Here is a 25,989-nt window from a genome sequence, read left to right as displayed (position 1 = left end):
AGGAATGATCTGTGTTTATAGTGCAGATCAAATGACACTAGTGTTTATCTGTAGGAACCTAGATTGTCTGTCTAGGCATCACAACAAAATTCCTTTCTTTGTCTTTCTCTTTCTTTTCCTCTCAGAATACCTCAGACTCAAAATCCTCCAAACCATGGCTATTTTGAAGGGCTATTTTTCAGTTTAAGGTCTGGACTAAAATAGCAAGTGCACCACGAGGCTGAGAATAAGCCTCTGGGTGAAATGCCGATGGTCAGGCTGCTGACCCACTTCACTCAGCTGGCAAGGACACATTTCCTCTTAGGTAGTCCCTGCTACAGGGCAGGTTTGCGTTCTCCAAATGCTGTGTGCATGCAGCTGCTTTCAGGAAGAGAAGAAATAGACCTTTCTTGTAAGCAAGTTGCCCCATTACGCTCAGATCTAAGACTGACCTTTTCTTTTCCGCTGGGAAGCTAAGACTCCCCTGGCCTCTTGCAAATGGACATTTGGCTATGAACAGGACTTACATGACGATATTAATGATTTCTGATTAGTACAAGGAAATACCAGGCACGTGGTTTGTTCTATAGGGAGCTATTGAGCTAGACATGGTAGCTGTATTTCAAGAAAATGCCTATTAGCATGTAGGCTTCCTAATAGCATTAGAAATTTTATGTTCTGGAATAAAGTAATCAAATCTCATGCTTCAGGGCACGCGCTGATCTCTGCAGGACCAGGAAGGCATTTTGCCCACGAGAGCTTTATGTAGTTGTCTGGGTGATTTCTACCTTTTTCCAGAGCAGTGGTGAGTGGAGGCAGTTGGGGACAGGATGTTGAGCGGCATGGGCCAATAGACCCCACATACCTCTGTCCCCATGTTGCTGTTTAAGGAGCTAAAGATTTTGAATCTTATAGAAATGAATGCATTATGACAGGAAAGCTCCAGCAAAATGCATTCATAGTGAAAACCTGGGCCAGCTTTCACTCTCTATTAGGTAGGGGCAGTGTTCATTGAATTCTCCCCCTGAACAGAGAACAATGCTTGGCAAGCTGCCTCTGCAGGGGAAAAATGATTAATGCCTTGTGTCAAGTGCTCATAAAGTGGTGTGGCACTTGCACAGTGTCTTTTCTCTTCTTAGGTAGGATACTAGTGACCGCATCAAAGTAAAGCAGAGCGTTCCCAGAGCTGAGTTTTTGTTCTCCAGCTCCAAATGAACTATCATGCCAGCAGCTTCTTGCTACGTCCATGTGATAAAATATGTGCCTTGTTTTCACTGTCTTCTGTTTCTCTTTTACTTTTATTGTTTCTGTGGCTTTTTCTCTTCCTCTTTTATTTTCCTTTTCCTTCTCTTAGGCTAGCTGAGGGAAATAGTTCGTTGGTTGTTATTGAAATCTTTCATCTGGCTACTGTAAAATATTTTGATCTCACACAGAATGTGACTGCCACTTTGTCAATACCAAGTAGGGTTGGTTTTCTTTTGTTTTTTTCTTTCTCATAAGGACATTTCTATATGTATATGTATCAACAGTGGACAAAGGCAAAGAAATTTTCACTATCAAAACAAGCCAAAACACCTTCCATTTTTCTGTCTGGAACACAATGTTTAAGTATATATGACATCACAGTCAATGTCCTTTCTGAGTCCACAGTCAGTATTTTTCCCTAACTATACACCGTATTTGTTGTCATTGTTTTTCACAGCCTTGTAAAAATTCTAATGGTGCCACAGAGGGGGTACCTCTGTTACCAAACCATTACCTTTGTTATTCTACATGGAAGTAGCAGAACAAGGCAAAATCACTCACAGAAAGTACTACTGCTAGAGAAAATGTTCCAGTTTTCGTTCTTGAGATTATCCTTTCTCCTTGAATAGAGGTTATTGCTGTATTTTGGGATCTACCCAGACACATTGGAGCACAAGACCTTTAAAAAGACGAAAAAAAGGGGAAGAAAATAAAAGAAAGGTGTGAGGCGAGAGGACAGACAGACTGCCTGTTCTGCATGATGGTCTCTCATACTTATTTCTTCAAAGGGAGCTAAGGATTATTTGATTCTGCTTTACATATGCATAATATGTTGTTTTATTCTTAAAATATTATAATATCCTTGTTCTTCCCTAAGATTTGATGTAGTGGCAAACTTGAGAATTCTGAAGAAGCTGGAGACTAAATTTAAAAGAAGTTTTTTGGGGAACGGAGAGTGATTGACTTGCAGGGGGAAAAGTATGAAATTGTAATTTATTATACAAAAGCAAAAGAATTAGGAGGGACAGAGTTTTAAGTGTTCTTGAAGGAAAGATAAGAATTCTTACTTTGATGCTGGAAAAGAAGGAAATTAATACAATCAGAACTTTTTGTCAGCATTTTTGCTTTTTATGAACCAGAATGCTGTAATATTAGAAAGCAGTAAAGGCAGAGATTAGGACAGGTACAGGTGCAAATGGTGGAACACAGCTGCAAAGAGCTTCTAAAAGCTGCTCCACTGCTTTACTAAATGATAACCATATCTGCAGTGAGACTAAAAGTAGTCTGTAATCCTCAGCCAATCAGTCTGTCACAGTTCACCTGGGCAGAGTGAAGGGAACACATGACCAGCAGATTTGTCTGTGGGTTTGAAGATAAGAGGAACAGAATATTGAGATTGGGGGGGTATATGTGGGAGATGTGCAAAGGTGAGTCTGTTCCACCTAGAGCTATTAGAAAGCCAGCTTTTTTGCTATTGCAACACCACTTACAAAACACGAGCCCAATCCCTAATGAGCTTAACTTTAAAAGTAATAGAAAGCTTTTCTCAGAGTACTTGTTATGTGCTCAGAATGTGCTGTTCTCTTTCCAAAGGCTTTTCATCTTAAAGTGAGTTTTCACTTACCAGACTGAGACAGCTCTGTGAAAGTGTGGCAAAAGAACAAGACTGCATGCCATTCAACTTTAATAAGTCATGGGAGACTATATTGTTTAGCCTTGCATAGTTTATTCTCTCAAAATTGTAACTCCAAGTAATTAAAAGGAAGCAAGCCATTCTGAGTTTCCCTGTGCTCCAACTCCTATAGTGCCCAATGTCTTGCAATTGGCATGGTTCAAGGGTGTGTATCCTGATGTGATTTTTTATTTTAATGCAGTTGAAATTGGGTAACATGTAGCAACAGCACCCTAGGTTTCTTTGCTTTAGCTTGAGAGCCATTTTTGAAAGATAAAGGACTAATCGGGTTAGCTGCTTTTGGAGAGGGTTCTGTGGGCAGCAGGGAGACTTCAAGAGATCTCCAGGCTGATTTGAAGAAAAGGAGAACATTGCTAAACTTCACTGTTATGGCAGAGCATATCCTTTTAATCTATTGCCTCACAGTGACTCAAGCATTTGGGACTCTTGCTAAAGTTTTGGATCCTGGAGACTTAGGCTTGGGAGTACATGCAGAGTAGGGCAGAGCCGAGGCACCACTTTGCCACTGGGATGCAAATGTGACCAGAAGCTGGGAACAAGCTGGAGACAGCTGCAAAGGTGATGAATGTCCTGAAGGATGGCTCACAAAATGTGTGAAGCAGGATTCTGGAATCCTAGTCAACATAGGTAACTAAGGTGTGAGAGCAGCAGGTTAGAGAACTGGGACACAAAGTTCTAGGCACCCTGAAGAGAGTAATGCTTCAGTGCTTGTGTCATCTGAGAGGTTTACAATGACTTGTGCAAAGCTAGAGGGAGAAGCCAAAAGGCAGATCTTTAATGTTCAGCAGAAAAATGGTAGATGAGATGGTATGAGAGAATCACAGGAGCAGAGAATTCTTCTCTTACATTGGAGACATAGAAAGTCATGTGGACTTTCAACATTAAGGAAACATAAGTTCTAGCACTTATCAAGGTTATGAATGAATTTTTAATCTGAAGAGCATGTAAGGAAGTTGATTGTTATGAAGAACTCATGGCTCAAGTGAATTCTTCTATTGTGGATGTGACATGTATTCTTTATCAAAAAGGATACAGAGAGGATGCTGTCACCTGAGAAATGGAAAATGGAAAAATGGAAAATTTAGCGAAAGAACTGACTGAGATGCATACCTCCAAAGGACTGCAAGGAGTCCAATAAAGAGAACAAGAACCTGGAGGACATAGCCCTTCATGAAGATATTGGCACTGGGTATTGTCAGGGCCCTGATAGAAGAAAGTGACTCATGGTACATGGTGACATGAAAAGTACCTGAACACATGGTAAACAGTTCTGGCCCTTGAGTTGTAGTATATGTGTATCATCATGGTCCTGTCTTCAGCTGTCTGATGAAGTAGGATGACATTGAACGTCATCCTAAAGAGATAGAAATGCAATGCAGCTAAGAAGGTAAGGAAGTTCAAATAAAATATGGAACAGTGTTGCATGGTTGTTTGCCCACACCTTAAATGCTGCATGCCTTTCTCATCCTCTCATCCAAAAAAGGGTGTAACACAACTGGGAAGAGCTTAGAGAAGAGCAATAAGGATAGCTGGAGATAAATAATGTACCTTTTTTTTTTTTTTTTTTTGTCATGGAGAAGTAAACTAAGATTTTTCAGTCTGGGAAAGAGATGATTCATCTTGATACAGTAGAGGTTTATAAATTCATGAGTCACAGAAAAAGAGTAAGCAGTGGCTGATGTGATTTAAATATTTGTTCCAAGAGGAAAACTGCTGCAGGACATCAAATTATACTAGGGGGAAAAAAGTTCCTAACACAGTTGTAGCAGCACAACCTGACCTAGATTCAAAAGGAAACTGGATGATTTAAGGGAAATTTGTTAAGAATTTCTGAACACGCTGAAATCTTATCTGCTTAAAGATATATCTGAGCTGGAGATATTTAAAGGTTATGACAGTATAAAGGGAAACACCATGTACTCTTGCTTTATTTTTATGATCTTCTTTGAGTGTTCATTTGAAGACATTATTGGAGATTATATGGGCTTGTGGTCTGATGAACTGCAAACCCTTGTTATTGAGTGAGAGTAATTTCCATCCCAGTGGTGAGGAGAGGACTCCCAGTCTAGGCCTGGCACACGCATCTTCTGATAGGGTTTTAGACCTTGGCTTTGTGCTGATTAGTGTCTTTAAGAGTAAAATTGGTGCAAAATCTCATGCCTGCTGCCTTCTTCATGATATAGGGCAGAAATGCAGTGACTTTAGAAAGGGCAAAAGCATCCTTTATTGTCTCAGTGACAGAGTTTACAGGGGAACCTCCTGAAGAGTTGCACTGGCACAGCTGAGAAGATAGCTAGCCCCAGCCCTGGAAAGAAGAAAAGGGAAGGAAAGGAAATCTTGGTTGAAAGAAGTTAAGAAAGTGTGTTCCTTGGGTGTCTTGATATAATTGTGGCATTGTCCTGTAATCATAGTGATTAAATAGTCTGTACTAAAAGCTATACCTTTGTTTTATAGGGCCTTTTTATACCCCCATTTTTTCATTCGTCTTGGACAGAAAGCAAAACACTGCCTTGTCTGAAGGCAGACAAAGACATGAGTAGTCGTTGGCCAGTTTTGCTACCTGGCAAATGATAACGTGGACTGCTCTCCAGAAGAGGAGGGAGCCATGGGTTTCAGAAGTTGTTTTTTTGTCACCATGAAGGACAATGGGTAATTAAGTAGGTCTTTATGTTAGAGACAGCCTTTGCTGTTAAATTTTTAATATGCTTAATCAAGTCATAAATACTGACAGCTGTTTGAGCTCTTCTTATGACTGGCTACACATCTAACTGCAGGCACAAGACCCATGTACTCAAGTGGGTATGAAAATAATAGCCAGAATTTTTATCTTAAGAAGATGAAGGGTAAAGTGAAAATATTTAATCTGAAAATGGTTTCTTTTGCTTATTCTAACTGAAAAGTTAGGAGCTTGTAGGTTTTTCTCGTCATAATGAGCTCTCATAATAAGTAGACAAATACAGAGATGACTTCTCTTCCCTAGTATTTGAAATTGTAGCGTGGTAAATGGGCAGCGCATGTTGCACACTTGTATCTGAATGTTAGTAAAACCTACATAAAAATACAAATGGATGCAGTGTATACACTAAATGTTCAAGAGCTGAACATCCTACAGCTGAATATACATGCTAGAACACAGTGGAAAATATGCTGACAAATGTGCCAGGTGTCTAGAGCTGTCTAAATAGAACAGGGCAAGACTGCCTGGCTGCTCGTGCACAGTCCTGCCAGCCAGCTTGTGGTTCAGGTACCAAAATAAAGCACTTGGGCTCGGAGTCATAGATCTTGAACTGAGAATATCAGAGCAGAGGATGGTTTATTTTTGTTATGTCCTGGTTGTGGACATTTGCACAGTCATTTAAAGAGGGTTAGTATTACCCTTGTAGAGGCACATTCATTTCCTTTGACAAATGTTGAATAATAGAGAATTGTAACAAAATTACTTAAAACTCAGAGAGAAAACTAAGAGAAAACAAAAGAAGAAATCAAAAGTGAAGAATGAAGTATCAAAAAAAAAAAGAAGAAGTGGCATGAGCAATGGATCATGAGGAGGAAAAAGTTCCCATCAAAAGGGAAAAGCAGGTAGCGTTAACATGAGATTGGGTGTTAACTACTCTTCTTCAGGAAAGAAATATAAGAAATGATGGAAGGAAGGGAAGGATTAACATATAATATGAAGACTTCTTTTGTCGGTGGGGTGAAGACTTTCTTATTACAGTCAACCACAGAGTTTATGTTTAGGCTGGCATATCCTTCCTGTAGTATGACCTTCCTCAAGCATCACATCTAGCTCTGTCCTTCTCCTGCCTCCTATTGAACACTCCACACTCTGGGGAAGTCAGGTCAACTCAGGGCCAATCTTATGAACAGATCTCATACAACAACAAAAAGAACAAAGTGAATATTTTTGCTTCCTTCTGTTTAAAAGCTGTTTGTGGTCTTGCTTCTTGCTCAGGGTATTTTAGAGGACCTCTTTATTATCTTACTATGGTAATAGTCTCAATACCTTAATCATGATAACACGTTACATCAAAAATAGCTTTACCAGAGGTTATGGAATCTTTCACACCCCACCTATGTAATTTAAAACAGCTTACTGTCAGGAATAGCCTATGGCTATTTTAATAAATTCTTTCTCCCTGTGAAGAGGATCACTTTGCTGGGAATGATCCTGGAAATGTTCAGACCCCACAGACCACATCTGGGAGTTGCCTGGCAGTGCTCGCTGGCACAGACCAAAAGCACATCTAGAAGCCCTGTTGCAGAGGAGCTGTATAGCATTCCAGTGCTTGGGACTGCTCCTGGACACTGATTTACTAGTGGTGGACTCCAGCAAGCTTCTTAACTCCAGGATCTGGATATACATCCTCTTGCCTTGCAGCCTCATTCTGATGTGAGAGAAAGCCAACCTCATGCCTTCATTGCTCTGAGACTGAGACTGGGATACACAAGGGACAAGGGTGACTATCCAGATAACTGTGGGACAAGCTCTGTGGCACATATTTCCCTGCTGATTCACGCTCATCTTAATACAATAAGTCATTTCCTCATTTTATGAGTGTACTAGAACGTGGTCCTAACTATTATTTATGTTACTAGGACTCGATCTGTATCTATTTTACTTCTGTCCCATTTCTGTGGATATGTTTGCCCTTGAATTCTTTCCAGAGCACTAGCTAAGCATGAATTGTTCTGTAATTAAACCAAACAACTTAAGCTCACAGGAATTACTGAACGTGAGTGTGACCTCTGTAGAAGCTTGGAAATACTTTATCAGCATGTCAGAATAATTTCACAGCTTAGAATAAACTTGAGTCTTTCTAAAGTGCTGTATATTACTGGGAGCTTCACTATCTTACTTGCATTGAACTTTCTTAGAAATATCCTGTGTTGATACAGAGAAGACTGTATTGCTAACTGCACACAGGGTAAACAAGTGAGAGTTATGTCTTAAGAACAACCAACATGACTCCTGCTAAGGTTGGGTGCTACAGAGTTCATCAGAATTATTCAAATGATGGTAAGTGGAATTTCATCTTCTGTTGCATTTGTGATGAGATCTATACTGCTAGAAACTTTCACGCTGTTTAAAGAGAAGGGGTTTTGAATCTCAGGACATCTGTTCATCAAGACCCACTTCTGAGTTCACGACCCTACTTCAAACTATACTGCCAAGCTTGTGAATAAAAGTAAGGTCTTGACCCTCATTTAGGGACTAGTAGCTTAAAATAAGATCTGGGAATAAGGAATAAAAAACATTTACAAAGCAGTGTGTACTTGGAATGCATGTCAAGTGTAGGGTACTTTCCAAAGAGCCAAGATGAGGGTGAGGTCATGCAAACATGCAACACATTGTATTTCTATTAAAGTAATTCTTTTTCTCCTTGAAAGGAGAAGAGCTGAACGTTCTCAAGACAGAGTGAATCATAGCAGCTGCACAGGTTCTGCGCTATTAGGTGATTTAGATCCCTGTCCTGTGTTTGAATTGTCAAGGTACAGAAGCTACGTATTTTCCATTGAAAATGGAAAAATGGGAGTTTACTTAGAAAACAGGATGCAGTTTTATGCTGTGGAGTCAGTCATAGGATAAGTATGAAAAATGAATACAACCAATTCTGAAAAAAAATGTATCTGATATGTTTTTAAGACAGCCAGGAGATAAGTCTGTTGCATCATAGGAGATTTTACCTCTGGCACCTCATACAATTTTTCCAGCAAACTAAATCTGAAACAAAACAGGAACAGAAAAGATGACTGAAATGGCTATAGAATGAGTCCCATCTTGTAAGAGACTGAGAGGGAATGGTTTTTATGGCCCAGAATAGTGAAAGAAAGAACAGGATTGCATTCCCTAAGTATGGATGAAGGAGAGCAAGTGAAGGAACAACCTGAGCTGAAAGACAGTCTTGCATAGGAAAAAAAACATTTTTTTAATTTGACTATGAGTTGCTCTAGGTTAGGAAAAAAAGCAGTGGCAGTTTTGAGAGGTTCTAGCACAGCTATTATGAGTTAAGGTCAAGGAACTTAACTGTTCTTCAGATAGTTTGCTGAATGGGGTTATAAGGAAAAGTGTATGCAATATCAGAAAATGGGAACCAATGATATGAAGTTATTGGAGCAGATCCAGAGAAGAGCCATGAAGATGATCAGAGGGCTGGAGCACTTCAATGAAGAAAGGCTGAGACCTGTTCAGTCTCGTGAGAAGGCTCTGGGGAGAGCTCATTTGGCCTTCCGGGATTTGAAGCATATAAACAGGAGTGAGACTGATTTGTTATAGACAGTGATAGGACAAGCCAGAATGGTTTTAAACTAAAAGAGGGGAGGCTTAGATTAGATACTAGTTATAATTTTTTTACTAAGAGGATGGGGAGGCACTAGCACAGTGAAGCTGTGTGTACCCCATCACTGAGGGTGTTCATGGTCAGGCTGGGGTGGCCCTGGGCAGCCTGATCTAATGTGTGGCACCTAGATCATCTTTAAGGTCCTTTCCAACCCAAGCCACTCTACGATTCTTTGAGATGGACATTACGTGGGTGAGGTTCCTAGTTTACAGACTGATCTTGAGGAGGAAGACAATCTTATTACTATTCTGCTGGTAGTGTACACTGCATATGGCACCTCTTCCAAAGGTCCTCCTAGCCTGAAACTGGAACACTTACAGAAAACCAAAGTGGAGTTAACATTGCTGCTATACAGCAGATTTGTCTCACACAAAGAGAGTTGTATTCCAGATACAAAGCCAAAATTTTGCATTGCTCAATGTTTTATTATCACTAATGGTTATATTCAATTTGTCTCACTCTGTGGTGTTTACATCTTTCACATGTGAGTAGTCAGTTTTAATAGCATTCTTACAGTGTTAAGCAGTGTCTTCCTGTCCCATGCTCTCATTTCATTTTATGTGAAACAAATGTGAATTTCCTCAGTTCTTAGCTATTTTGACTCAAGTATGTTCTTTTCCTGATCAGATAAGTGTTTTTCACTAAGAAATTAACATAAATTTCCAAGTAAATATGCATTCTCCTGCCTCTTGCTATGATTAAGGTGGAAACTTGATCACATTTACAAACGGGTTAAATGGTGACAGATGCTGCAGCCACCTTATGCAATTTACTGACTTTATAATCTAGATTTACTCCAGAGAAAGGAAAGACTTTTCATACTCAGATTTTTTTGTAGAGAACACTGATCTGTTGTTCATGCAATGCAGTTATGCAACAGAAAGCAGACAGCACTCAACTCTCCAACAATCTAGTATTGTAATGAAGTTCAGATCTTCACTGGAGTCCAATCACTGGGACTCAAACCCATTGGCATTCTATTTTATTTGTTTTGTATTGAACCAACAGAGGTTCATATTCAACAAATATGAATAGATCTCTAAATCCTATGCCTATTATCTTTCTGTCTTATCTCCTTCCCCTGTTCTTTCTTAGTTCATTTTCTTTTTTGTGTCTTAGTCCATGCTGTTCATTTTTCAGTTTATTTACTGTCTGTTACAGCTCTGGCTGGTCATCAGAACCCATGATACCCTCACTCAAATGTATGTAAGAGCAGTAGCTGATGGGTGTGGTGGACACATGGATTGTGACACTGCTGAGGAGGAGCTAGCTGAAGGTACATCCCTGGGAGGATGCACTTCATACCAAATAAGGTAATTGCAGCTGTGGGTGACTCACACTGGGGCAGGAACAGCTCCAAGGGACTGCATTCTATAGACAGAAGAAAGAAGGGGCATTTCCTTTCTTCCAGACCTCAGGAACATCTCCTGATCACCAAGATCTGCCAAAGATAAGTTATGAATAGCCTCACAGTGACCCTTCAGCATTCATGAGTGTATGCCATTAGGTCCCATGGAGTTGGACTTACCCAATTTGTTTATATGTTCTCTGGCTCAATCTTCATCCTCCAAGGGAAGTATTCCTTGTTGTAGACCTTTCCACAGATTTAATGGGCCTGGATTACTGAAGACTGTTTATACAAAGCAAAGAAGATCTTGAATACCTTGTCCTTTTCTATATACTTTGTCATAAAAGCACCACATATTCCCTAGCCTTTTCTTATTGTTTTTCACGTTTCTCATCAGATTCAACTCCAGGTCAGCTTTGACTTTCCTAACTTCATACTTGCACAATCAAGCAATATCTTTATATGCTATACTTTCCAGTTCTCCCTGCTTCCACCTCTTGTATGCACACTTTTTTGCTGGAGTTCTATCAAGTACTACTTGTTCACCTATGCAGGCCTCCCATTACCTTTACTTGATTTCTTGCCTGTCAGATTGAATGATTCTTGAGTGGATGAAGAAAATAGCTACAGAGAAACAGGCAGAAGCTGTTGTATGCATACTCCAACTTCCTAAGACACCCTTTGCCTCACCATAGGAGCAGAGTTAAATGAGTTTATCTCCCAGCAGGAATAAAGGAAATTGAGACTAGGAAGGGAACAAGATAGGTGTGAGCCTAAGGAAGGAGAAGAAAGGATGTGTACTGATGTGTTATTTCTTATGCTTTTTCCATTTGTTTTTATATGTTTGTCTGTTTGTTTGTTTGTTTGTTTTTTCTACAATACCCAGATTAGTGATCATAAATTTCTGTTAATTGGCGATTAATTAAGATAAGTAAAAATTTCCCTGCTTTTGCCTACGGTGATAACAAGCTTTATAGTCGAATTTTCATTTTACTGTACCATGGATACCTTTTGGCTTATTCTGCTTTGATAATGTAAGAGGCCTTAAAATTTTTGTAAACTACAGGTAAACCCTCAGTAAGGCTCTCTGTACTATCTGAGTACACTGAAGAAAACTCTGGTACGTAGAGGGGGAATAACAGCTGAGCTATCAAGCCTTCATGAAGCTTTGAATACATTAATACAGTGCTGAGTCAAAGTTGATTAACTTTGCTGAGCAACAGATATGTGGGTTTGAGTTTGGTGCTGCGATTCTGTAACTGTTCAGTGTCCAAGCTACATCTGGCTTATGTCTGTTCTGCAGTCCTGGAATAAAATCACAAATGACTGCACCCATCTCCGTAGATGTTTGCGACTGGGTATGACTCTATCATCATTTGAGCATGAACTGCTATATGTTCACTGTGAAGAAATAAAGTTATGCTCTCATCTGCCTTTTGAAAAGTTTCTGAATATTTTTCAAAGAATATTTGGACACAGACTCTTTGTGAAGGCTCAGACACACAACTATAGACAGTATCAGTGCACTGCCACCATGTTTTTGTCTTTCCTGGTGGACTGATTGCATGGCTGACATTACACAAACAAGAGAGTGGAGGATTATTTCACGAAAGACTCTTTTATTTTGTGTAGATGGATAAACAGATGAGCTCTGGAAGTATTCTGAGATTTTTTTTTGTAAAAGAGCAGACTCCTAGAACTGAAAAGCAAGTGTCCTACACTGAACTCAAGTTTGGGAGCTGTAGAATAAGAGAATTTTATGGACAGGGCTAGAATCTTTGTATCATTAATCAATTTTTTAAAAAAATGCAGATTCTCAGGTGTAAAGCAAAATTACATGAGAAATGTTTCTTCTAATACAGTTTTTGATGAAGCATATTACAAGCTGAAGAACTAATTAGTTCCAATGTGCACCCAATGGAGCTCAGCTCTTACCTAGCCTGAGGAATCTTCTTCAATGTACTGAACTTGTACCTGTACTTTTGACGAATTTTTTTAGAGGATTTTAAGAAGATTTTGGGCTCTACTTAATTTTTCCTCAAATATCAACCTTTCCTAAGCCAGCTAGCAACCCAGGAACACTCCTGTTCCTTTTGGCTGGTTTTCTTACCTTCTTGGCCTTTTTTCTCCCAAGATGCAAGGAAGAACGAGAACTTGCTGCTGTTGATTTTGGGAATTTAAAAATGTGAAGAAAGGGAAATTAGACCCTGGCTGTGGTTTAAATGAAAATAGAGATCAAAGTCCAGCACTTTCAAGCATAAAAGATGTGTATACATCTTGGTAAAAGCTCTGTAAGATTGATGTAAGTCAATCTGCTTGTGTAATTCTACCATACCTAGCCCAGATTCCTGTCTGTAATTTTGTTTATTTGTATAGAAATTGTCTCCGTTGGCAATTAAAAAAAAAACAAAAACCATTTTGGCATGGTTATTTGTAAAAAAAGGATGATAATTCTGCTTCTGCAAAATAAAGCTCAGCTAGATGCCACACTACAGCAAAGCTGTTTCATCCTTTGTATTCTAAACTCTTATGTGGACTAATTTTTTTACTTCAAAAAAAAAAATTACCATGTGAAAGAAAAGATGCTGTTTGAGCTCATTGGAGAGGTACTTGGTGGCCTTTAACTATGAGTGTTCCTAATCTTCAAGCTGGAGCTACTGTACTGTTCCACACCTCCTACAGAAGTAGATTATGATCCTCTAAATGCAACTTCAGGTGTACACAAAGTAAAATATCTTCTGTCTTGTTTGTACTTGGGACAGTGTACAACAAAAGTGATGCCAGTGCCTTCAAATGGGATACAGGCACTATGGAGCAGCAATAGGAAATAAAGAAGGAAAACTGGCTCACTCCTTAGAATCAATCATAGAATCACAAGGTTGGAAAGGACCTACAAGATCATCTACTCCAACCATCCTCCCGTTGCCACTGCTACCACAAGCTACTAAACCATATCTCGTAGCTCTTCATCCAGATGCCTTTTGGACACTGCCAGGGACGGCGACTCCACCACTTCCGTGGGCAGGCCATCCCAGTGCCTGACCATTACTTGAGAGAAAAAGTTTTTCCTTATGTCTAATCTAAATCTCCTCTGGTACAACTTGTGGCCATTTCCTCAGGTCCTGTTTGTTGCCTGGGAGAAGAGGCCAAACCCCTCCTTTCAATGACCAGTGACAGCTCAAGAGGAATGCAATTGCTGTCCGTATAGACGCTGCGTTTTTGGCTGCTAACCCTTAAGTGAGCGTGAGGAGGGTGTGGATTCACCTTTTGGTCACTCAGGTGCTCTGCTTGCACCTGAGCTCCCTGGGTTCACCATGTCTTCTCACCGGGTGCTCAACCATTGATTCACACTGTGACCTGGCGATTCCACTGCAGACAGGTAGTTGTCATCAAGAAATTCCTTTTTGTTTAGTATTCTTTTACTGAATTATTAATATTCAGATTATACTGAATTTAATATCAGAGCAGTCACTTGTGGTTATTGTAGAGTTTCTGAAGTTTTCTGGAATATTGATGGAAGAAAACAGATCGCAAATACTACTTTTTTTCAATGTCTGAAGGGGGTGAATGATTATAAAAAGTCTTCAGGAAGCACTGAAAACCATGAAGTAATCTTGAAAATTCTATACCAACACCTTAATCTGTAGGACCCTGAATGGTGTTACTTTGTCCCAGATACCATACCAACAGCAAATAAGATGTTGAAGTAAAGTTCTGTCTGTAAAGCTCTCTAGACAGGGACTGACCTGTGTATTCTCAAAGTTTATAATCTCAAGGAATAAAAGTCTTTCAAATGCTTTGGCATTTGTCTTGCCAAAACAAGCTGAGAAATATCACTCTAAAAATAGCTCTGTCTTCTGGCTCTCTGTATGTTTTAGGTAAGATATTCCTAAAACTTAAAACAATGAATATATATATATATTCTCCTGCAGTACAAAACAGTAAAGATGAAAAGAGTGATCGTAATTTTTCTTTTAAATTAATTTTTACTTCTTTTAAGGTCAAATCCTGATGACATTTTTACTTGTATATTGTGGTTTCACTTTGTTTTTCCTTTTTATTTTTTTCTAGTCCTAAGATCAAGGATAATAAAGATTAAATCAGCAGAACTTCTGTCTTGGAAATCTGAATAAAGCAGGAGTTTGAGTTAGATGCTTACAATTGAGATAAATGAAAGGGTAGGTAAAATTCAGAGACAACATTCAAATCAGTCTAGCTTCCCCTACTAAAAGGTAAAGATCTCTGGCCTGTTATCTGTGGTTGCAGTCAAACTGAACGAGGAATCTGATGCTTGCTTTGCTGAAAGTACTTACTGAAACATTGCTTCCTACTAGACAAGCAGAATGAATGTTCAGTTATTTGACCAAAACATTTATCCCTGGGTAATTCTGTCATTCTTCTCATCATGACATCAATTCTGTGAAGATGTGCTTGTAATACATACACTAGGCATATGTTTTACAAGTTATGAACTGTGAATTCCTCGTAGAGGTAAATTGATTTGGCAGTTGAGTGAGCTGAGGTATAAAACAGAAGGCCAAAATCTACAAAACTATTTATGATTGTATTTCCTTTCTAGTCACTAACACTTACCGTGAAATTGATGGGAGGATAGGAATCTAAATATGGATTTTGGCTTGTGTCTTGATGATCCCAGTGCTTTGTCTTTATAGCTGTTTTTTCTCTAACCATATTCTCTCCATATTTCCTGGAGTCTTGATTGACAACTATTTCAAGGCTCATTTTGTGATACAAGAATGAAGGAGGTTAGTTGTTTCTGGGCTCCAGCTACTGAGATTCTGTGTTGACAAAATGTGGTGTCTAACGCGTCTTGCAGTTTATATGGACGGTAAATCATTACACTGCCTTTGAAGGTGCTCTTAGACTGGTCCTTATGTGAACTTGGCTGTCTATCAGCAGCATGACTACACAGTTTAGGTAAGCTTTGAAAACTCCTTTAAAGGCTTGCAAAAGGGAAAGGCCTCATTTCAGCACATTTCTACCAGTGACATAATCTGTCCTTAATTTTTTTTTTTGTGTGTGTGTGTGTGTACGTGTACATAGAGCATTGTGTCATTTAACAGGTTGAGAAACTCATTCCCAAAGTATGTATGCCTCTGCATCTAGGAGAGAGGGTTTAAAAAAAAAAATTGTTGCAGCTCAAGCAGCTTTCCTGGGTGTCTCATTCTTCAGCTGATCCACATTCTTTCCCAGTGAGAGAGAACATGATAAGGCATTAACGCCTATTTATAACTGGCAGAGAGAGATACTTGGTTAGTGATGCACTACTCAGTGTAGGAAAGAAAAACCAAAACAAAACACAAGCCATAACATAAAAAACCCTGTCCCTAAGAGCTTGCCCTGAACTTTGCTTTTTGCTACTCTGTGCTGGCTTCCTTGCTCTTCTTTGGAGGGCACCATACAGGACTTAGTGTTTGAAACCAAAATAAAGCAACATGTTCAAGACTGCACAATATGAGTCACCATGAAACCATGTGTGCTTTTCATCTCCTCGTAGTTTTTACATTTGATTTTGTTTCTCTGAGCATGACTGTTTATATGAAGGTAATACTTAGAGGCCCTGGTCCAAAGTGAAGTCTGCATTTCTAGGCTTTGTGCAGACATATGCTGAGAGACAGGCTTCTTCCCTTAAAAGTCAATGATCAGAGTGATCATGACAACTAAAAGATAGGAAAGGAAACTGATATAATAGGATCATAGCATCATAGAATGGTTTGGGTTGGAAGGGACCTCAAGGATCATCAAGTTCCAACCACTATGCCACAGACAGGTATGCCAGCTGCTAGATCAGACTGCCAGGGCTTCAAACAACCTGGCTTTAAACACCTTCAGGGACAAGGCATCCAGAACATCTCTGATATGACTTTCACAAAATTATGGCACAGATCAATCACTTGCTGAACAACAGTCATTCACTTTTCAACTTCTGCCTCCAAACAGTTAAGAATGATGCAGGAGGTAAAACAAACCTCAACACTGGAGAATTCAATTTCAGTGAAATACTTGAGTCATAGCTTGTAACTTCTTTTTTAGTTTTTTTTTGGGGGGGCTGGAGGAGAGAAAGAGGGACATGCTTTGGATATGCTTTGTACATCCATCGTGAATGTTCTAACCACAGTTGTATGAAGATGGCAACTTTCCAGCTTGGCTGATTTTGTGATTCTTCTCTTTTACTTTCAGTTGAAATGTACCACATCTGAACTGACTCTTCATCAGCTAAGAGGAGTTTGCAGTTGCTGCTGTACAGAGCACTTTTCCATTTGGCATCTTCTTCAGTTGTGACTGTGTGACAAAGAATATACATTTTGCCAACCTTGTAATCCAAGATGCCTACTTTCTAACCAAACAGGGAATGGCTGGGTAATTTATTCATTTTCTGAGAGATGGGAAAAGCAGAATACTAGGAAAATAATACTAGGAAAGGAATATTAGGAACAGACAGCACAGAGTTTTGAATTACTAGTGAACATTGATACTTTTCTTTCCAAGAGATCTATATCATATTGTTTTATTAGAGAACATAAATAAAAGCAAAGTGCCACTTCCCTTACGCAAGCTATGCTCTTAGATGTCATTTCATGGCATATCTGGTGGGCTTATGTCTCTTAAGTAAAGATTTTGAGGAGTATGATTTGAATAAAATCAACCATTTTCTAAAGGCATTGGAGTTCTACTGGAATTCCTTTGAAATGTTTTGAATAATTAGTGATTGAAGACCCTCTCAAAGTGTCCATTGAATGATCTCATAATTCCCTACAAAGTTTATCAAACAGTTCACTTTTTCACAAGGAGTTGCCATCCCAGACTTTACTTAGCAAAACCGTTCTCTGCAAACACCTGCCAACATTACAATTAGAAAAATGTGGGGACACTACTTTCACACTTATTTATTTTATTTATTCGTTAATTTATAACATCTTTTGTTATTGTTTTCAAATCTAAGCAGAGTTACGAATAACACTGCTGTGGAGATTTAAACAAGTGACTGACAAAACGCAAAACTTCCTGAATGCCTGAACCAACTGTAATGGAAAAGTGAGCTATAAAAAACCTCCCTAGTACTTTTGCTAATAATAATTTTTTGAGGTAATGTCTTCGTTGTGTATAGGAGCCATAGACTAACAACACACTGGGGGGAATGCTGTTTGGTGAGATCAAAAAGGGGTTACGCTCCCACAGATTTATAGTTTCTTTAAATTATGATGGCAGAGGCTGGATACCAGCAGAAGATATGTTACAGGTACTTTCAGCACTCTTAGTGGTGTCAGTGCTCCAGTAGGTCAGCTTTTGTCAAGATTTTTCCGGGCATCTTGTCAAGAGAGAGATTTTAATGGGGATTCAGAGGAAACCAAAGGAAAAAGCTTTGGTTTTGAGATCATATCTGAAAGTTCAATTATGTGGAATAATGTGAAGGCAGATAGGTGGAAATGAATGTAGGTGAAATAGTAGGGGAGATAGAAACTAGTTAATAAGGACCTTTAAGGCAAAAAAGCTTTTCTCTGATATGAAAGAGTAAAGAAACGCAGGATCGAGGTGACAGTAGTCAAAGTGTTGGATTAGGAAAATGATCATTGTAGTAACTTTCTGAATTGCTAGAAGGTGAGCTCTATTAATAAAAGTCCAGGAAATAAATGGACAAATAAAGAGGCATAGCTGAGCAGCACATCCATCTGATAGAGGAGCTTTTCACATTTTCCTTCAGAAGTGAGAGAGGCTTCATACCAAGGAACCACTGTGTATCCTGTGCAACTGGAGAAATGGAAGGCTATTCAGTTGAGAGAAGCACTTCTCTAATGGACTAATTATAAAATGAGCCTGCTTCTTCTGTTGAATCTGGGAAATGCTAGGAAAATATTCATTTGTATTATGTCTTCCCTTACTAGAGGGGATGAGAGTTCAGGAAAGCAGGTGGTGACAGAGGTGTGGCAGACGCCTCTCCCCAGAGTGTCTGAAGTGGACAGAGACTACCTCAGCTTGTGGGATTCCCCAGCAGTGAATCCCTCTGCCTGCATACGTTCACTTTATACACTTCAAGATGAATTAAACAAACCACACAAGTTGGCTCTGAGATGCTATAATTTTGAACAATCTGTACAGAAGAAAAATGTTTAGAAGACACAAACCTCACAATCATCCTTGACTTTTGATTTTCCTTTCCCCAGGCTGAATCCGTTAAGTATTTTGAACCATAACCCAAGGAAAGTCTTAACTCCGTGGTACTGACTGCTACCAATTCATACAATCCAATTCCATGGATGAAATTTTCAAAAGTACTCTCAAGTGGCCTGGGGGAGAATCCCATTTTCCTTGTCTAATTCAGCAGTGTGGAATTTTCCTTTCCACACTTCTGTTAATGGCAGACTAGTAACAGATAAATGATGCCACTACAATTTGAAAAGCATATATTTAAATATAATGCAGCCTTCTTACAAATCATGAAATGGACAGCCTGGAGCCATCTGACACTCCACCCCTAAAAGAACATTTGTTAGGACAATGTTGTTCTTTCTCTAAAAGTACTGCTGTCTAACTACAGCCATCACAGACAGCCCCTTCTCAACCTGACCATTACTCATCTTTCAAAGCACATATGAAAAAATAAATGCTGTTGCCAGTGCAAGCCAAAATATTAACAATTACATCCTAAAATATCTCCCTGTGCCCATTTGTATGAGTATGGGCAATAGTTAAAACTACTAGTAGTTCTCTACAGCCTCTCTGGGCAGCCTGTTCCAGCACCTCACCACTCTCTTGGTAAAAACTTCCCCAGCATCTAATCTAATTCTTCTCTAATATGAATGGAAGCAATGACAAGATATCCCAAGAAGATTATATTCTGTGGACATAAAGTAGATTAAATTTTACTTCACTGAGTAAGATTATTATATATTATTATTATATATATTATAGTTGGACATATGTGACATGTAATTCTTTTTGCAGGGCCTTTCGAAAGAAAGGATATGCTTTCACTGTGCAGTAAAATCTGCTTTCAAAACTCATTCAGCTGTGTTAACCCACAGGGTAAGGAAAATGTACCTCCTTCTTGGGGTGCTGTTGCAGACTGCAGTAAATCTTCAGGGAAGATCTTAAACTTGATTTTGGAAAGTAGTTAACAAACTTGTGCTAAGTGTCCAACAGAATAGGCAGCCATTTTTATTTACCATGCAGTATATTTTCCCTCCATGGTATGTTGTAATAAAAATTTTTTGCTATATGTCAAAGTGAATCTAATCTTTCAGACCATTTTTAATTTTTCCAAAGAAAGGCTTTTTCTTTCTAGGAAATAACTTTCTCCTCCTGACAGTGTAATTTCCATTTCTCAATAAAGGAAATTGCAGTATTATAAAGAAAAACAGCAGTAATCAAATATATGAAGACACAAGTGCACTAGTATATTCTCAATACTAGAAGCATTGAGAAAGAAATAGAGCAGTAGTCAAAGAAGTCTGCACTTCATTCAGTGAATGAGAAACCTCTATTTAGCCTGTGGCTTTTTGACAGTATTTGATTGTGGGCCCGTTTCTCACTGAGAAGTTGACACAAACACATTTTCATATCTAGACGGTTTTCTTGACGTTTCTGTACTGCCATCCTTACTCTCTTGATGAAAATGGTCAGATTTTCCTTTTGTGTCTAGGATTAGTAAGACACACTGTTATACTCTGTCTGCAGGTAACTTTCCCTTAAAAACAAAGATTAGGAATAATAGAGGATCTTCCAGGAATGTCAGAGACGTTTAAAGATTTCCTTGGAAGAGAGACACAAGGTTTATGGTTTGATCAGCTCCTCCTTTTCTCACATTTACCTTTGTATACGAAATCTCTTTCTAAAACCCCACGAGCAGATCCTAAACTACATTTTTGCAACCAAGGGTTGTTGCTCTGTCTATGGAAGGCAGTAACCTAGGCCAGCACTGTCACAGGCTTTTCAGGTTGTCAAATCAGAGCTTTGCTTTGGCACAGGAATACAGACAAATAAGAGAAAGGTGCTGTCAAACAAGCAAAGGTAATGAAACTCTACTCAATTTTCAAATGTTAGTATAGACAAGTAATATTTTCCTCTCTTGGATGGGATTATTCTGCATTTCAGCACTTTTAGTTCCTTTTCTTCTTCGACCTTGACTGAATAGCAACTCAACAAACACAAACCTTTGTGAAAAGAGTATTTCATTCTGGCTTTGAATCAGACTTCTGCAGGAGTTTGTTTTCATGTCTGAAGTGGATTTCCTATTGTTTTTGACAAGGGTGGGAACTAGAACTGGATACTATTGTCTGTCAGGTTTATATTCTGCAGCTTAACTATTTTACTCTTTCTAACATTTATTCATTTTACAATTCAGACTGTCAGGACAAGGTAAGGAAACATGGGTTCTACAGTCTAGAGAGTTTATATCTCTGACATTTCTCTGTTAAACCTTTTGCTGTAGGGATCTGATGGGCAGATTATGTAGCAGTATTTTTAGGATTTACATGGCACTTTCTGTAGGATAGTGTTTGCCTGTACCTAAGAAAGCCACTTCTGGAAAGACATAAACCAGGCCCCTCTTTATCTTCAGGGTCTCAGCTTTCATTTAAAACAAACAAATTGAAGGACAAATTAAAAAACATAGAATAATTTGCAGACTACAATGGTTAGCACAGCAATGTCTAACATTTAAACATCCATTTTCCCAGGGAGTGCCTTAGTTAGCATCATTAGTGATCAGCCATTGAGAAGGAACATTCATGCCATGTCATGCTATGGCAGTTGGCTAGGAGAAAATATTTATACTCACTGACTTTTTTTGTTGTTGTTGTTACTATGGTACTGTATCAGTTCTTTACACATTCCCTTGGTCAGGATGAAGGAAACTCTGTGGATCCTTGTTTTACCTATGTGTCAATCATGCATCACATTCTTAGGATCATAGGGTATTAGAAGCTTAGAAGAGTCTTCTGGTGTGTGAGGAAACAAATTTAGATACACAGGAAACTACTGTCATCCAAAGATGCACATACAGAACTTTGTCTGTGTCAGGGTTGTATGGTAACTAATTTGAGCTTTCCAGGACCACAATTCTAGTTTTTGATACCCAAAATCAGTCTAAGAGCAGTCTCTCAGTTTGAGGATAGTAGGGTCCATCAGCAGCAGAACTTTAGAAACCTCACTGTAATTTTTCCCTATCCCTCTGTCATGCTAATGACATCATACTGATGACATGCAATGGCATCAGAAGTAACTTTAAGTAGTAAATTTTTAAAATAACTTAAAGTAACTTTAAGAAGTAAATTTTGGACAAATGTACAACATGCAAAAAAGTTATAACAAGTTTCCATAAAAATATTATTATTTTTTTAAACTTAAATGCAAGTGTGCCAGGCATTCTTGTGTAGCCGTGTGCCTGCATGATATCTATCCCTTGGTAGATAGATTACAGTGATAAGAATGTAGGAACAAGGGCTGATCACAAAAATACACAAAATGGTTTCAGAAGTAAAAGCAATTTTTTTTCTGTTTTCCAGTGCCTAACAAGCAAATATTGTTATCTTCTTGTTATCCTAAAAATGTACAGCCTACACTGCTCTTACTTTGAATTATGCTGTCCTCTCAAACTTCTCATGTTCAATCCTATGTGAGTGTGCAAACACACACAAATACTTGGATTACACATACAGAATAAAACAGTTGATCTGTAACATGAATTGTCTTATTAACTTGTAGGACTTGAAGGAACTTCTAGTTCCTTCTAATACTGCAAATATCCTTCTGTTAAATATTTTTAAGTTCAGAAGACTAAGTGGTAGCTGCTTTCAAAAGTGCAGAAGGTCTTGAAGTAGGAGACAAGCTTTTTGTGGACAGCAGGCACGAAGTGCTCTAAAAGCACAGAAAATGAACGCTTCTGAAGAAAGTCAGTTATTCTCCCAAAACTTGCTGGGAACCCTTCAAACCAGACTGCTTACATAGAAAGTTTACTAGAAGTAAACTTAATACTTTGGCATATGGCACACCTCTGAAATTTCATTTGTTTTATTTGACAAGTACTAGCATTATGGGGATGACTTTTAGTCCAAATAATATATCATTTAATCAAAATCACATGAAGAAATGTTTACATATCTCTCAAATTTTATGCTGCAGTAGTACACTATATGCATATCTTGAAAAAGGATTATTGCATTGTAGCTGGCCATACTCTTCCATGACAATTTGAGAAGGCCTGTCAGCATGTAGCTAAACATGCCACCATCTTCTCAACAAATCTGGTGGTCCCTGGAAAGCTTTCTTCTTGTGTTTTTAGCCCATCCAAGTGAAATTTCCCCCCATATATTGTGTTCTACTCCCCTTACATTCACACCATCTCACAGAAGATGTCATTTGTGGGTATTCATATCCTTTTTGATGCAGGATATCATCTATACTATAAAAGCAATCACTGAAGGTAAGTATCAATTGTGGAATCTGTTTCATCCAATCATCTCAAACAATTAGAGGAGTTGTCGTCACAGCACTTTCACTGACAACCTGTCCTTCTCTTTCTCAGTGGGAAAATAAGATCCAATGTTTGATTTTCTGGTACCACTTTGAGCTTAAACATGTTATGTTTCAGAATGGGTGGCAATTCTCTCCTGACTTCATCATAAGAAATAAAATGGAATGTCAGTACTGCAGGTAAATAATCTTTAGGATTTCCCCCAGATCCAAAGGAAGAACTGAAAGATGAATTGTATGTTTATATGGCTTTTCTCCACAGCATTCAGTAGAGAGGTACTGGCCCTTGCACGAAGGGAGTCAATGACAGGAAGCAATCTAGCTGTGGTCAGCTCTCAACTGATCTCTGCAGGGAAGTTCTCCCTATCCTGGCACCCATGCAATACGGTTTAGGCATAGCTGTACTCATTCCCATCTTCAAGTATGCTTAAAGTCTGATTCACCACCTAAATTCCACTCATAGCTGGACTTTGAAAAGATTTTGGTCCAAAAGTTAGCAATTAAAAACAAATTAAAAAGAAAAGCTTCTATAGGATCAAATAGTGTTACAGCCATCTCATTATTTCTTGTCCTAATGGAGGAGGGCTGAGCAACAGAAGAAACTATCATTATCAGTTTTAAATTATATTCCAATGATGTATTTGGTAGACTCACCTTTACATACTTATCTGGCAGGAAGAAAAGAAAGACATAGAGTAAATGTAGAGTGTAGTGTACTCTTGGCACAGATATGTAGCTGAGATATCTGTGCAATAAAACGCTAGCTTTTGTTATGATACCGGAAAAGAACAAAATTTCCACCTTTGAAATTTCTTGAGTTCAGTACTAACCTCCCCCTTAAAGAGTACATTGGGAATTATTTAATTGTAGCCAATGCATCAAGTCATGCACTCAGGGGCTTTTAGAACAGATTTTCATTTTATCCAGCAGAGCTTGAAAATGTTAATCTTGAGGCCATATTGCAGAATTGCTGTTATTATTTTAGGCTCTCCCTGGGCTGGTGGGTTGGGATGTGGAAGGAAGGATGAGGTCAAACCCTGCATTTTATTCAAAGTAAAATATTCTTCCATGTTTGTTTTAAATCAAGTCAGAATGAAGTAATGGATAGACATGATATTATGTCATAAAATTCAGTAAATATAATAAGTTTGTTTTCCCCTGTATTTTGGAGACATAATTGTATGAAGAGAAAGAATTGTGAAGAGAAAGAATAAGACAGAAGTGTATAAGTGTACACTCAGAATTATACAGGTTGAAACTTTCACCATAAATTTTAAGAAAAAAAAAAGTGTTTAAAAAGAAATAAACAAGAAGAGAAAATACATCCTGTAATTTCCACTGAAATTTTCTTCGTTGAGGAAAGAAAAATAGAAGTGAGACAAACCACAGGAGTGGCAGCAATTTCATTTTACCTGTCTCCCATCGTCTTGGGAAAAGTGCTTTGCAGAGCACATTTTGAATCCCTCTAATAAACCATCTGAAGTGAAAGGAGCAGCACTATCCTGAACATGAACTACTACTGATGTATTTGAAGATCAGCTATCAATTAGAGCTCATTTTATTTGATGCTGTGCAAATCATAGTATCACAGAATGGCTTGGGTTGGAAGGAACATTTAAGATCATCTAGTTCCAAACCCCTGCTATAGGCAGGGACACCTCCCTCTGGACCAGGTTGCTCACAGACCCATCCAGCCAGGCCTTGAATGCTTGCAGGGAGGGGACATAATACCAGTTCATTTTTGTCTCTAGCTGATCTAATAAATTTTAAAGTCCTGCATTCTGTTCTTTATTGTTATCTTGCCCAATATACTTGACTTCATTTATGTCAGGTTTGTGTTTACACTGTAAAAAATTCTGCAAATTTTTGGGATGTAATGTCTGAAGGGAAAATGCAGGCCTATGCAGCTATTTTACCAGGATGCAATACAATCCTAGGACGTGATGCCTTCTTCCTAGACCTATTTTGAATTCAAAGTTTTGAAGATAAAATCATTCTGTTCTATCAATGCTCATTTTACTAGAGATGCATTTCAAATTTAATACAAAACAGTTAATGAAACTGGGTTAGAAAAATGAATACAATTTGCCATAACTGTGATGAACACTACCCTTGCCTTTTACTGTGTGAGTTGTTCCCTCAGGCACTTGTTAGGATGTGGGAAACCTATTTCATTTCCTTTATCTTCTTGAAGAGATCTTCCCTCCCATTTCTTGGCCTTTAGGCTTATAAATCCTGATACTAAGTGACTGTTGTGACACTTATCTAAAGGAAGAGGCGCTCCATTTTTCTCTTGGACAGTATCCTGTTTTGCTGAAACGAGGCAGGAAGGGGCTGGAGGAGGCCAGGGCTGAGGCAGAGGCTGTCCAGGTTCCAGTTCCATGCTCCAGCTGCCAAAAAGAGCAACCTGTCTCTCCTATCTCAACCCAGCAGCACTGAGCAAGTGCATCTACGAGCAACACTGACAACTGAAGAGGCAGGAGCAGGCCTACAAGCCCATGTCCAAACTGAAGTAGAGAGCATTTGTTATCCCTGGTTTATATTGGCTGCAGTTTTTTGCAAACTCAGACCAAGACTTCTGGGAGTCAAGAGGGCTGTCCACCTGCACAAGAAATGTCTGCACTTGTGTAGGAAATATGCTCTCCTCAGAACATGCTCTTCTAGTAGGCATTATCTTAGTAGATAAGATGTTGGACCTGATATCTACAGCCTGCAGCTTTCCCCAGTTTAGTCTCATGGCTGTCACTGATCACAGGGAAGACAAAGACTAAGGATGATTCAGGGGAGAATGTATAAGATTACCATGCATGATTTTGAAGAAAAAAAGAAGAAAAGAAAATCTTAAAGATTACAAAATATCACTGCTATTTTAAAATTGCTTTTTTTTTTCCTAC

The 25,989-nt window shown here is 38.7% G+C and overlaps 1 long non-coding RNA gene across 1 annotated transcript; it reads left to right on the top strand.

Annotated features, from left to right (window-relative positions):
- The first annotated feature begins 7,091 nt into the window (after window positions 1–7,091).
- Window positions 7,092–22,200, top strand: LOC104909783. The gene is made up of 3 exons (XR_792594.3): window positions 7,092–7,934; window positions 10,417–10,568; window positions 16,805–22,200. It is a non-coding gene; the product is annotated as an uncharacterized LOC104909783 (long non-coding RNA).
- The last annotated feature ends 3,789 nt before the right edge of the window (window positions 22,201–25,989 follow it).

The sequence above is a fragment of the Meleagris gallopavo genome, chromosome 2, assembly GCF_000146605.3.
Source record: "Meleagris gallopavo isolate NT-WF06-2002-E0010 breed Aviagen turkey brand Nicholas breeding stock chromosome 2, Turkey_5.1, whole genome shotgun sequence".
In the NCBI taxonomy this organism is placed as follows: domain Eukaryota; kingdom Metazoa; phylum Chordata; class Aves; order Galliformes; family Phasianidae; genus Meleagris; species Meleagris gallopavo.
The sequence above is the reverse complement of the archived record's forward strand: the minus strand, read 5'-3'. Positions and strand labels throughout refer to the sequence as shown.